The following is a 12,903-nucleotide window of genomic DNA, read 5'->3' on the forward strand; positions in this document are numbered from 1 at the left end:
GCGAAATTATCTTGTTTTTCCTAAACAACATGTGGTAACTCAAAAAGCTTTGGCGTTGCGTATTTGTCTAAGTGTGTAGCATCAAAAGAGAATGCACAGGAGAGTTTTCCCTCGAAAGAATATGTAAGAATACCATGTTATAAGGAAATACAGTGTTGCAGAGAAAAGACAAATAAGTACGTATTGGAAACACTATACGAGAAGAAATAACGCATCGTACAATATTTGTTTGTATCTCCTAAACAACACGTTGTAACTCGAAAATATTTGGTGTGGCTCGTATGTCTACACGTGTAGCCTCAAAGGAGAACCCACAGGAGAACTTTCTTTCGTCAAAATTTGTCTGAAAACCACGTTTTAAGGAAATCCCACATCGTGCAAAATTATCTTGTTTTTCCTAAACAACATGTTGTAACTCTAAAAGCTTTGGTGTTGCATGTATGTCGAAGCGTGTAGCCTCAAAAGAGAACACACAGGAGAGTTTTCCCTCGAAATAATATGTAAGAATTCCACGTTATAGGGAAATTCAGTGTTGCAGAGTAAAGACAAATAAGTATTAATTGGAAACACTTTACAAGAAGAAATAACGCATCGTACAAAATTTGCTTTTACCTCCTAAACAACACGTTGTAACTTGAAAAGATTTGGTGTGGATCATGCGTCTACATGTGTAGCCTCAAAAGAGAATGCACAGGAGAACTTTCTTTGGTCAAATTTCTCAGGAAACCACGTTTTAAGGAAATCCCGCATCGTGCAAAATTATCTTGTTTTTCCTAAACAACACGATGGAACTCGAAAAGCTTTGGAGTTGCATGTTTGTCTAAGGGTGTAACCTCTAAAGACAACGCACAGGAGAGTTTTCTCTCGAAAGAATATGTAAGAATACAACGTTATAAGGAAATACAGTGTTGCAGAATAAAGACAAATACGTACGTATTGGAAACACTTTACGAGAAGAAATAAGGCATCGTACAAAATTAGCTTGTATCTCCTAAACAACACGTTGTAACTCGAAAAGATTTGGTGCGACATGTACGTCTCAACATGTAGCCTCAAAAGACAACCCACAGGAGAATTTTCTTTTGTCCAAATTTTTCAGAAAACACTTTTATAAGGAAATCCCGCATCGTTCGAAATCATCTTCTTTTTCCTAAACAACATGTAGTAACTCGAAAAGCTTTGGTGTTGCGTGTATGTGTAAGCGTGGAGCCTCAAAAGAGAAGGCACAGGAGAGTTTTCTTCGAAAGAATATGTAAGAATACCACGTTATAAGGAAATACAATTTTGCAGAGTAAAAACAAATAAGTACATATTGGAAAAACTTTACGAGAAGAAATAACGCATCATACAAAATTAGATTGTATCTCCTAAACAACACGTTTTAACTCGAAAAGATTTGGTGTGACGTGTACGTCTAAACGTGTAGCCTCAAAAGAGAACCCACAGGAGAATTTTCATTCCTCAAAATTTGTCAGAAACCACGTTTTAAGGAACTCTCGCATTGAGCGGAATTATCTTGTTTTTCCTAAACAACACGTTGTAACTCGAAAAGCTTTGGTGTTGCGTGTATGTCTAAGCGTGTAACCTCAAAAGAGAACGCACAGGAGAGTTTTCTCTCGAAAGAATATGTAACAATACCACGTTATAAGGAAATACAGTGCTGCAGAGTAAAGACAAATACTTAATTATTGGAAAAACTTTAAGAGAAGAAATAACGCATCATAAAAAATTAGCTTGTATCTTCTAAACAACACGTTTTAACTCGAAAAGATATGGTGTGGCTCACACCTCTACACGTGTAGCCTCAAAAGAGAACCCACAGGAGAATTTCCTTTTGTTAATTTTTTTCAGAAAACCACGTTTTAAGGAAATCCCGCATCGTGCGAAATCGTCTTCTTTTTCCTAAACAAAATGTTGTAACTCGAAAAGCTTTGGTGTTGCGTGTATGTCTAAGCGTGGAGCCTCAAAAGAGAACGCACAGGAGAGTTTTCTCTCGAAAGATTATGTAAGAATACCACGTTATAAAGAAATCCAAATTTGCAGAGAAAAGGCAAATAAGTACATATTGGAAACACTTTACGAGAAGAAATAACGCATCGTACAAAATTAGATTGTATCTCCTAAACAACACGTTGTAACTCGAAAAGATTTGGTGTGACGTGTACATCTAAACGTGTAGCCTCAAAAGGGAACCCACAGGAGAATTTTCTTTTGTCAAAATTTGTCAGAAAACCACGTTTTAAGGAAATCCCGCATCATGCGAAATTATCTTGTTATTCATAAACAACACGTTGTAACTCGAAAAACTTTGGTGTTGCCTGTATGTCTAAGTGTGTAGTCTCAAAAGGGAACGCACAGGATAGTTTTCTCTCGAAAGAATATGTAAGAATACCACGTTATAAAGAAATACATTGTTGCAGATTGAAGACAAATACTTACCTATTGGAAACACTTTACGAGAAGAATTTACGCATCATACAATATTAGCTTCTATCTCCTAAACAACAAGTGGAAACTCGAAAACATTTGGTTTGGCGTGTATGTCTTAAAGTGTAGCCTCAAAAGAGAACCCACAGGAGAATTTTCTTTTTTCAAAATTTGTCAGAAAACCACGTTTTAACGAAATCCCGCATCCTGCGAAATTACCTTGTTTTTCCTAAACTACAAGTTGTAACTCGAAAAGCGTTGGTGTTGCGTGTATGTCTAATTGTGTAGCCTCAAAAGTGAATGCACCGGATAGTTTTCTCTCGAAAGAATATGTAAGAATACCACATTATAAGGAAAAACAGTGTTGCAGAGTAAAGAAAAATACGTACATATTGGAAAACCTTTAAGAGAAGAAATAACGCATCGTACAAAATTAGCTTGTATCTCCTAAACAACCCGTTGTAACTCGAAAAGATTTGCTGTGGCGTGTACGTCCAAACATGTAGCCTCAAAAGAGAACCCACAGGAGGATTTTCTTTTGTCAAAATTTGTCAGAAAACCACGTTTTAATGAAATCCCTCTTCATGCGAAATTATCTTGTTTTTCCTAAACAACATGTTATAACTTGAAAAGCTTTGGTGTTACGTGTATGTCTAAGCATGTAGCCTCAAAAGAGAATGCACATGAGAGTTTTCTCTTGAAAGAAGATGTAAAAATACCACATTTTAAGGAAATAGAGTGTTGCAGACTAAAGACAAATATGTACAAATTGGAAACACTTTTAGAGAAGAAATAACGCATCGTTCAAAATTAGTGTGTATCTCCTAAACAACATGTTGTAACTCGAAACGATTTGGTGTGGCATGTACTTATAAACGTGTAGCCTCAAAAGAGAACTCACAGGAGAATTTTCTTTGCTCAAAATTTTTCAGAAAACCAAGTTTTAAGGAAATCCCACATCGTGAGAAATTATCTTGTTTTTCCTAAACAACACTTTGTAACTCGAAAAGCTTTGGTGTAGCGTGTATGTCTAAACATTTGGCCTCAAACGAGAACTCACAGGAGAGTTTTCACTCGAAAGAATATGTAAGAATACCACGTTTTATGGAAATACAGTGTTGCAGAGTAAAGACATATACATACCTATTGGAAACACTTTACTAGAAGAAATAACGCATCGAACAAAATTAGATTGTATCTCCTAACCAACACGTTGTAACTCGAAAAGATTTGGTGTGGCGTGTAAGTCTAAACGTGTAGCCTCAAAAGAGAATCCACAGGAGAATTTTCTTTCGTAAAAATTTCAGAAAACCAAGTTTTAATGAAATCCTGCCTCATGCGAAATTATCTTGTTTTCCCTAAACAACACGTTGTAATTCGAAAAGCTTTGGTGTTGCGTGTATGTCTAAGCGTATAGCCTCAAAAGAGAACGCACAGGAGAGTTTTCTCTCGAAAGAATATGTAAGAATACCACGTTATATGGAAATACAGTGTTGCAGAATAAAGACAAATATGTACGTATTGGAAACACTTTACGAGAAGAAATAACACATGGTACAAAATTAGCTTGTATCTCCTAAACAACACGTTGTAACTCGAAAAGAACTGGTGTGGTATTTACATCTAAACGTGTAGCCTCAAAAGGGAACCCACAGGAGAATTTTCTTTCGTCAAAATTTTCAGAAAACCACGTTTTAAGGAAATCCCGCAATCTGCGATATTATCTTGTTTTTCCTAAACAACACGTTGTAACTGGAATAGCTTTTGTGTTTCGTCTATGTCTAAGCGTATAGCCTCAAAAGAGAACGCACAGGAGAGTTTTCTCTCGAAAGAATATGTAAGAATACCACGTCATAAGGAAATACAGTGTTGCAGAATAAAGACAAATACCTATATATTGGAAACACTTTACAAGAAGAAATAACGCATCGTACAAAATTTGCTTGTATCTCCTAAACAACACGTTGTAACTAGAAAAGATTTGGTGTGGCATGTATGTCTAAGGGTGTAGCCTCAAAAGAGAACGCACAGGAGAGGTTTCTCTCGAAAGAATATGTAAGAAAACCACGTTATAAGGAAATACAGTGTTGCAGAGTAAAAATAAATAGGTACGTATTGTAAATACTTTAGGAGAAGTAATAAGGAATGGTACAAAATTACTTTTATCTCCTAAACAACACATTGTAACTCAAAAAGATTTGGTGTTTCGTGTACTTCTAAACGTGTAGCCTTCAAAGAGAACCCACAGGAGAATTTTCTTTCATCAATATTTTTTCAGAAAACCACGTTTTAAGGAACTCCCTCATCGTGTGAAATTATCTTGTTTTTCCTAAACAACACGTTGTAACTCGAAAAGCTTTGGTATTGGTGTATGTCTAAGCGTGTAGCCTCAAAGGCAAATTCACAGGAGAGCTTTCTCTCGAAAGAATATGTAAGAATACCATGTTATAAGGAAATACAGTGTTGCGGAGTAAAGACAAATACGTACGTATTGGAAACACTTAAACTTTACAAGAAGAAATATCGCATCATACAAAATTAGCTTGTATCTCCTAAACAACACGTTGTAACTCGAAAGGATTTGGTGTGGCATGTACATCTAAATGTGTAACCTCAAAAGAGAACCCACAGGAGAATTTTTTTTCATCAAAATACGTCAGAAAACGACGTTTAAAGGAAATCCTGCATCGTGCGAAATTATCTTCTTTTTCCTAAACAACATGTTGTAACTTGAAAAGCTTTGGTGTTGCGTGTATGTCTAAGCATGTAGCCTCAAAAGAGAACGCACAGGAGAGTTTTCTCTCGAAAGAAGATGTAAAAATAACACGTTGTATGGAAATAGAGTGTTGCAGACTAAAGACAAATACGTACATATTGGAAACAATTTTAGAGAAGAAATAACGCATTGTTCAAAATTAGTATGTATCTCCTAAACAACATGTTTAACTCGAAATGATTTGGTGTGGCGTGTACGTATAAACGTGTAGCTTCAAAAGAGAACCCACAGGAGAATTTTCTTTCGACAATATTTTTAAGAAATCGCGTTTTTAGGAAAACCCGCATTGTGCGAAATTATCTTGTTTTTCCTAAACAACACGTTGTAACTCGAAAAGCTTTGGTGTTGCGTGTATGTCTAAGTGTGTAGCCTCAAAAGAGAATGCACAGGAGAGTTTTCTCTCGAAAGAATATGTAAGAATACCACGTTATAAGGAAATACAGTGTTGCAGAGTAAAGACAACTACGTACGTATAAGAACACTTTACTAGAAGAAATAACACATATACAAAATTAGCATGCATCTCCTAAACAACACGTTGTAACTCGAAAAGATTTGGTATGGCATTTACATCTAAACATGTAGCCTCAAAAGAGAAACCACAGGAGAATTTTCTTTGGTCAAAATTTTTCAGACAACCACGTTGTAAGGAAATTCCACATCGTGCGAAATTATCTTGTTTTTCCTAAACAACACTTTGTAACTCGAAAAGCTTTGGTGTAGCGTGTATGTCTAAACATTTGGCCTCAAAAGAGAACACACAGGAGAGTTTTCTCTCGAAAGAATATGTAAGAATACCATGTTATAAGGAAATACAGTGTTGCAGAGTAAAGACAAATACGTACATATTGGAAACCCTTTACTAGAAGAAATAACACATGGTACAAAATTAGCTTGTATCTCCTAAACAACACGTTGTAACTCGAAAAGATTTGGTGTGGCGTTTACATCTAAACGTGTAGCCTCAAAAGAGAACCCACAGGAGAATTTTCTTTGGTCAAAATTTTTCAGAAAACCACGTTTTAAGGAAATCCCACATCGTGCAAAATTATCTTGTTTTTCCTAAACAACACTTTGTAACTATAAAAGCTTTGGTGTAGCGTGTATGTGTAAACATTTGGCCTCAAAAGAGAACGCACAGGAGAGTTTTCTCTTGAAAAAATATGTAAGAATACCACGTTATATGGAAAAACAGTGTTGCAGAGTAAAGACATATACGTACCTATTGGAAACACTTTACAAGAAGAAATAACGCATCATAAAAAATTAGCTTGTATCTCCTAAACAACACGTTGTAACTCGAAAAGATTTGGTGTGGCGTGGACGTCTAAACGTGTAGCCTCAAAAGAGAACCCACAGGAGAATTTTCTTTTGTCAAATTTTCAGAAAACCACGTTTTAAGGAAAACCCGCCTCATGCGAAATTATCTTGTTTTCCCTAAACAACACGTTTTAACTCGAAAAGCTTTGGTGTTGCGTGTATGTCTAAGCGTGTAGCCTCAAAAGAGAACGCACAGGAGAGTTTTCCCTTGAAAGAATATGTAAGAATACCACGTTATAAGGAAATACAGTGTTGCAGAATAGAGACAAATAATTACGTATTGGAAACACTTTATGAGAAGAAATAACGCATCATACAAAATTTGCTTGTATCTCCTAAACAACACGTTGTAACTCGAAAGGATTTGGTGTGGCTTGTATGTCTAAGCGTGTAGCCTCTAAAGAGAAGGCACAGGAGAGGTTTCTCTTGAAAGAACATGTAAGGATACAACGTTATAAGGAAATACAGTGTTGCAGAGTAAAGACAAAAACATACTTATTGGAAACACTTTACTAGAAGAAATAACGCATCGTACAAAATTAGCTTGTATCTCCTAAACAACACGTGGTAACTCGAAAGGATTTGGTGTGGCGTGCACGTCTAAACGTGTAGCCTCAAAAGAGAATGCACAGGAGAATTTTCTTTCGTCAAAATTTGTCAGAACACCACGTTTTAAGGAAATCCCGCATTGTGCCAAATTATCTTGTTTTCATAAACAACACGTTGTAACTCGAAAAGCTTTGGAGTTGCCTGTATATCTAAGTGTGTAGCCTCAAAAGGGAACGCATAGGATAGTTTTCTCTCGAAAGAATATGTAAGAATACCACGTTATAAGGAAATACAGTGTTGCAGAGTAAAGACAAATACGTACATATTGGAAACACATTACGAGAAGAATTAATGCATCGTACAAAATTAGCATGTATCTCCTAAACAACACGTTGTAACTCGAAAAGATTTGGTGTGGCGTGTACATCTTAACATGTAGCCTCAAAAGAGAACCCACAGGATAATTTTCTTTCGTCAAAATTTTTCAGAAAACCACGTTTTAAGGAAATCCTGCATCGTGCGTAATCATCTTCTTTTTCCTATACAACCTGTTGTAACTCGAAAAGCTTTGGTGTTGCATGTATGTGTAAGCTTGGAGCCTCAAAAGAGAAGGCACAGGAGAGTTTTCTCTCGAAAGAATATGTAAGTCTACCACGTTATAAAGAAATACAATTTTGCAGAGTAAAGACAAATAAGTACATATTGGAAACACTTTACGAGAAGAAATAACGCATCGTACAAAATTAACTTGTATCTCCTAAACAACACGTTGTAACTCGAAAAGCTCTGGCGTTGCGTGTATGTCTAAGCATGTAGCCTCAAAAGAGAAAGCACAGGAGAGTTTTCTCTCGACAGAATATGTAAGAATACCACGTTATAAGGAAATACAGTGCTGCAGAGTAAAGACAAATACTTAATTATTGGAAATACTGTAAGAGAAGAAATAACGCATCGTACAAAATTAGCTTGTATCTTCTAAACAACACGTTTTAACTCGAAAAGATATGGTGTGGCTCGTACCTCTACACGTGTAGCCTCAAATGAGAACCCACAGGAGAATTTCCTTTTGTTAATTTTTTTCAGAAAACCACGTTTTAAGGAAATCCCGCATCGTGCGAAATCGTCTTCTTTTTCCTAAACAAAATGTTGTAACTCGAAAAGCTTTGGTGTTGCGTGTATGTCTAAGCGTGGAGCCTCATAAGAGAACGCACAGGAGAGTTTTCTCTCGAAAGATTATGTAAGAATACCACGTTATAAAGAAATCCAAATTTGCAGAGAAAAGGCAAATAAGTACATATTGGAAACACTTTACGAGAAGAAATAATGCATCGTACAAAATTAGATTGTATCTCCTAAACAACACGTTGTAACTCGAAAAGATTTGGTGTCACGTGTACATCTAAACGTGTAGCCTCAAAAGAGAACCCACAGGAGAATTTTCTTTTGTCAAAATTTGTCAGAAAACCACGTTTTAAGGAAATCCCGCATCGTGCGAAATTATCTTGTTATTCATAAACAACACGTTGTAACTCAAAAAACTTTGGTGTTGCCTGTATGTCTAAGTGTGTAGTCTCAAAAGGGAACGCACAGGATAGTTTTCTCTCGAAAAAATATGTAAGAGTACCACGTTATAAGGAAATACAGTGTTGCAGAGTAAAGACAAATACTTACCTATTGGAAACACTTTACGAGAAGAATTAATGCATCGTACAAAATTAGCTTGTATCTCCTAAACAACACGTTGTAACTCCAAAAGATTTGGTGTGGCTTGTACGTATAACGTGTAGCCTCAAAAGAGAACCCAAAGGAGAATTTTCTTTTATCAAAATTTTTCAGAAAACCACGTTTTAAGGAAATCCCGCATCCTGCGAAATCATCTTCTTTTTCCTAAACAACATGTTGTAACTCGAAAAGATTTAGTGTTGCGTGTATGTGTAAGCGTGGAGCCTCAAAAGAGAAGGCACAGGAGAGTTTTCTCTCGATAGAATATGTAAGAATACCACGTTATTAGGAAATACAATTTTGCAGAGTAAAAACAAATAAATACATATTGGGAACACTTTACGAGAAGAAATAACGCATCGAAAAAAATTAGCTTGTATCTCCAAAACAACACGTGGTAATTAGAAAAGATTTGGTTTGGCGTGTACGTCTAAACGTGTAGCCTCAAAAGAGAACACAAAGGAGAATTTTCTTTCGTCAAAATTTGTCAGAAAACCACGTTTTAAGGAAATCCCGCATTGTGCGAAATTATCTTGTTGTTCCTATACAACAAGGTGTAACTCGAAAAGCTTTGGTGTTGCCTGTATGTCTAAGCATGTAGCCTCAAAAGAGAATGCACAGGAGAGTTTTCTCTCTAACGAACATGTAAGAATACGTTATAAGGAAATAAAGTGTTGCAGAGTAAAGACAAATACATATTGGAAACACTTTACGAGAAGAAATTACGCATCATACAATATTACCTTCTATCTCCTAAACAACAAGTGGAAACTCGAAAACATTTGGTTTGGCGTATATGTCTAAAAGTGTAGCCTCAAAAGAGAACCCACAGGAGAATTTTCTTTCTTCAAAATTTGTCAGAAAACCACGTTTTAACGAAATCCCGCATCCTGCGAAATTACCTTGTTTTTCCTAAACTACAAGTTGTAACTCGAAAAGCGTTGGTGTTGCGTGTATGTCTAATTGTGTAGCCTCAAAAGTGAATGCACAGGATAGTTTTCTCTCGAAAGAATATGTAAGAATACCACATTATAAGGAAAAAAACAGTGTTGCAGAGTGAAGAAAAATACGTACATATTGGAAAAACTTTAAGAGAAGAAATAACGCATCGTACAAAATTAGCTTGTATCTCCTAAACAACACGTGGTAACTCGAAAGGATTTGGTGTGGTGTGTACGTCTAAACGTGTAGCCTCAAAAGAGAACCCACAGGAAAATTTTCTTTTGTCAAATTTTGTCAGAAAACCACGTTTTAAGAAAATCCCTCTTCATGCGAAATTATCTTGTTTTTCAAAAACAACACGTTATAACTTGAAAAGCTTTCGTGTTGTGTGTATGTCTAAGCATGTAGCCTCAAAAGAGAACGCACATGAGAGTTTTCTCTCGAAAGAAGATGTAAAAATACCACGTTTTAAGGAAATAGAGTGTTGCAGACTAAAGACAAATATGTACAAATTGGAAACAATTTACTAGAAGAAATAACGCATCGAACAAAATTAGATTGTATCTCCTAACCAACACGTTGTAACTCGAAAAGATTTGGTGTGGCGTGTAAGTCTAAACGTGTAGCCTCAAAAGAGAACCCACAGGAGAATTTTCTTTCATAAAATTTTCAGAAAACCACGTTTTAAGGAAATCCCGCCTCATGCGAAATTATCTTGTTTTCCCTAAACAACACGTTGTAACTCGAAAAGCTTTGGTGTTGCGTGTATGTCTAAGCGTATAGCCTCAAAAGAGAACGCACAGGAGAGTTTTCTCTCGAAAGAATATGTAAGATTACCACGTTATATGGAAATACAGTGTTGCAGAATAAAGACAAATATGTACATATTGGAAACACTTTACGAGAAGAAATAACGCATCATACAAAATTAGCTTGTATCTCCTAAACAACACGTTGTAACTCGAAAAGTACTGGTGTGGCATTTCCATCTAAACGTGTAGCCTCAAAAGGGAACCCACAGGAGAATTTTCTTTCGTCAAAATTTGTCAGAACACCACGTTTTAAGGAAGTCCCGCATTGTGCCAAATTATCTTGTTTTTCATAAACAACACGTCGTAACTCGAAAAGCTTTGGTGTTGCCTGTATATCTAAGTGTGTAGCCTCAAAAGGGAACGCACAGGATAGTTTTCTCTCCAAAGAATATGTAAGAATACCACGTTATAAGGAAATACGGTGTTGCAGAGCAAACACAAATACGTACATATTGGAAACACATTACGAGAAGAATTAATGCATCGTACAAAATTAGCTTGTATCTCCTAAACAACGCGTTGTAACTCGAAAAGATTTGGTGTGGCGTGTACATCTTAACATGTAGCCTCAAAAGAGAACCCACAGGATAATTTTCTTTTGTCAAAATTTTTCAGAAAACCACTTTTTAAGGAAATCCTGCATCGTGCGTAATCATCTTCTTTTTCCTAAACAACATGTTGCAACTTGAAAAGCTTGGGTGTTGCATGTATGTGTAAGCTTGGAGCCTCAAAAGAGAAGGCACAGGAGAGTTTTCTCTCGAAAGAATATGTAAGACTACCACGTTATAAAGAAATACAATTTTGCAGAGTAAAGACAAATAAGTACATATTGGAAACACTTTACAAGAAGAAATAACGCATCGTACAAAATTAACTTGTATCTCCTAAACAAGACGTTGTAACTCGAATAGATTTGGTGTGGCGTGTACGTCTAAACGTGTAGCCTCAAAAGAGAACACTCAGGAGAATTTTCTTTCGTCAAAATTTGTCAGAAACCACGTTTTACGGAAATCTCGCATCATGCGAAATTATCTTGTTTTTCCTAAACAACACGTTGTAAATCGGAAAGCTTTGGTGTTGAGTGTATGTCTAACAGTGTAGCCTCAAAAGAGAAGGCACAGGAGAGTTTTCTCTCGAAAGAATATGTAAGAAAACCACGTTATAAGGAAATACAGTGTTGCAGAGTAGAGACAAATAATTACGTATTGGAAACACTTTACGAGAAGAATTAACGCCTCTTACAAAATTAGCTTGTATCTCCTAAACAACACGTGGTAACTCGAAAGGATTTGGTGTGGCGTGTACCTTTAAACGTGTAGCCTCAAAAGAGAACCCACAGGAGAATTTTCTTTCGTCAAAATTTTTCAGAAAAACGTGTTTTAAGGAAATCCCGCATCGTGCGAAATCATCTTCTTTTCCTAAACAACATGTTGTAACTCGAAAAGCTTTGGTGTTGCGTGTATGTGTAAGCGTGGAGCCTCAAAAGGGAAGGCACAGGAGAGTTTTCTCTCGAAAGAATATGTAAGAATACCCCTTTATAAGGAAATACAATTTTGCAGAATAAAGACAAATAAGTACATATTGGTAACACTTTACAAGAAGAAATAATGCATCATTAAAAATTAGCTTGTATCTCCTAAACAACACATTGTACCTCGAAAGGATTTGGTGTGGCGTGCACGTCTAAACGTGTAGCCTCAAAAGAGGACGCACAGGAGAATTTTCTTTCATGAAAATTTGTCAGAAACCACGTTTTAATGAAATCTCGCATCGTGCGAAATTATCTTGTTTTTCCTAAACAACACGTGGTAACTAGAAAAGCTTTGGTGTTGCGTGTATGACTAAGCATGTAGCCTCAAAGGAGAACGCACAGGAGAGTGTTCTCTCGAAAGAATATGTAAGAATACCATGTTATATGGAAATACAGTGTTGCAGAGTAAAGACAACTTCGTACATATTGGAAACACTTTAAGAGAAGAAAAAGCGCATCTTACAAAATTAGCTTGTATCTCCTAAACAACACGTTGTAACTCGAAAAGATTTAGTGTGGCTCGTACTTCTACACGTGTAGCCTCAAAAGAGAACCCACAGGAGAATTTTCTTTCGTGAAAATTTTTCAAAAAACCACATTTTATGGAAATCTCGCATTGTGCGAAATTATCTTGTTTTTCCTAAACAACACATTTTAACTCGAAAATCTTTGGCGTTGCCTGTATGTCTAATCGTGTAGCCTCAAAAGAGAACGCACAGGAGAGTTTTTCCTTGAAAGAATATGTAAGAATACCACGTTATAAGGAAATACAGTGTTGCAGAGTAAAGACAAATACGTACGTATTGGAACACTTTACTAGAAGA

The sequence above is a fragment of the Apodemus sylvaticus genome, chromosome 20 (assembly GCF_947179515.1).
Source record: "Apodemus sylvaticus chromosome 20, mApoSyl1.1, whole genome shotgun sequence".
Lineage (NCBI taxonomy): Eukaryota > Metazoa > Chordata > Mammalia > Rodentia > Muridae > Apodemus > Apodemus sylvaticus.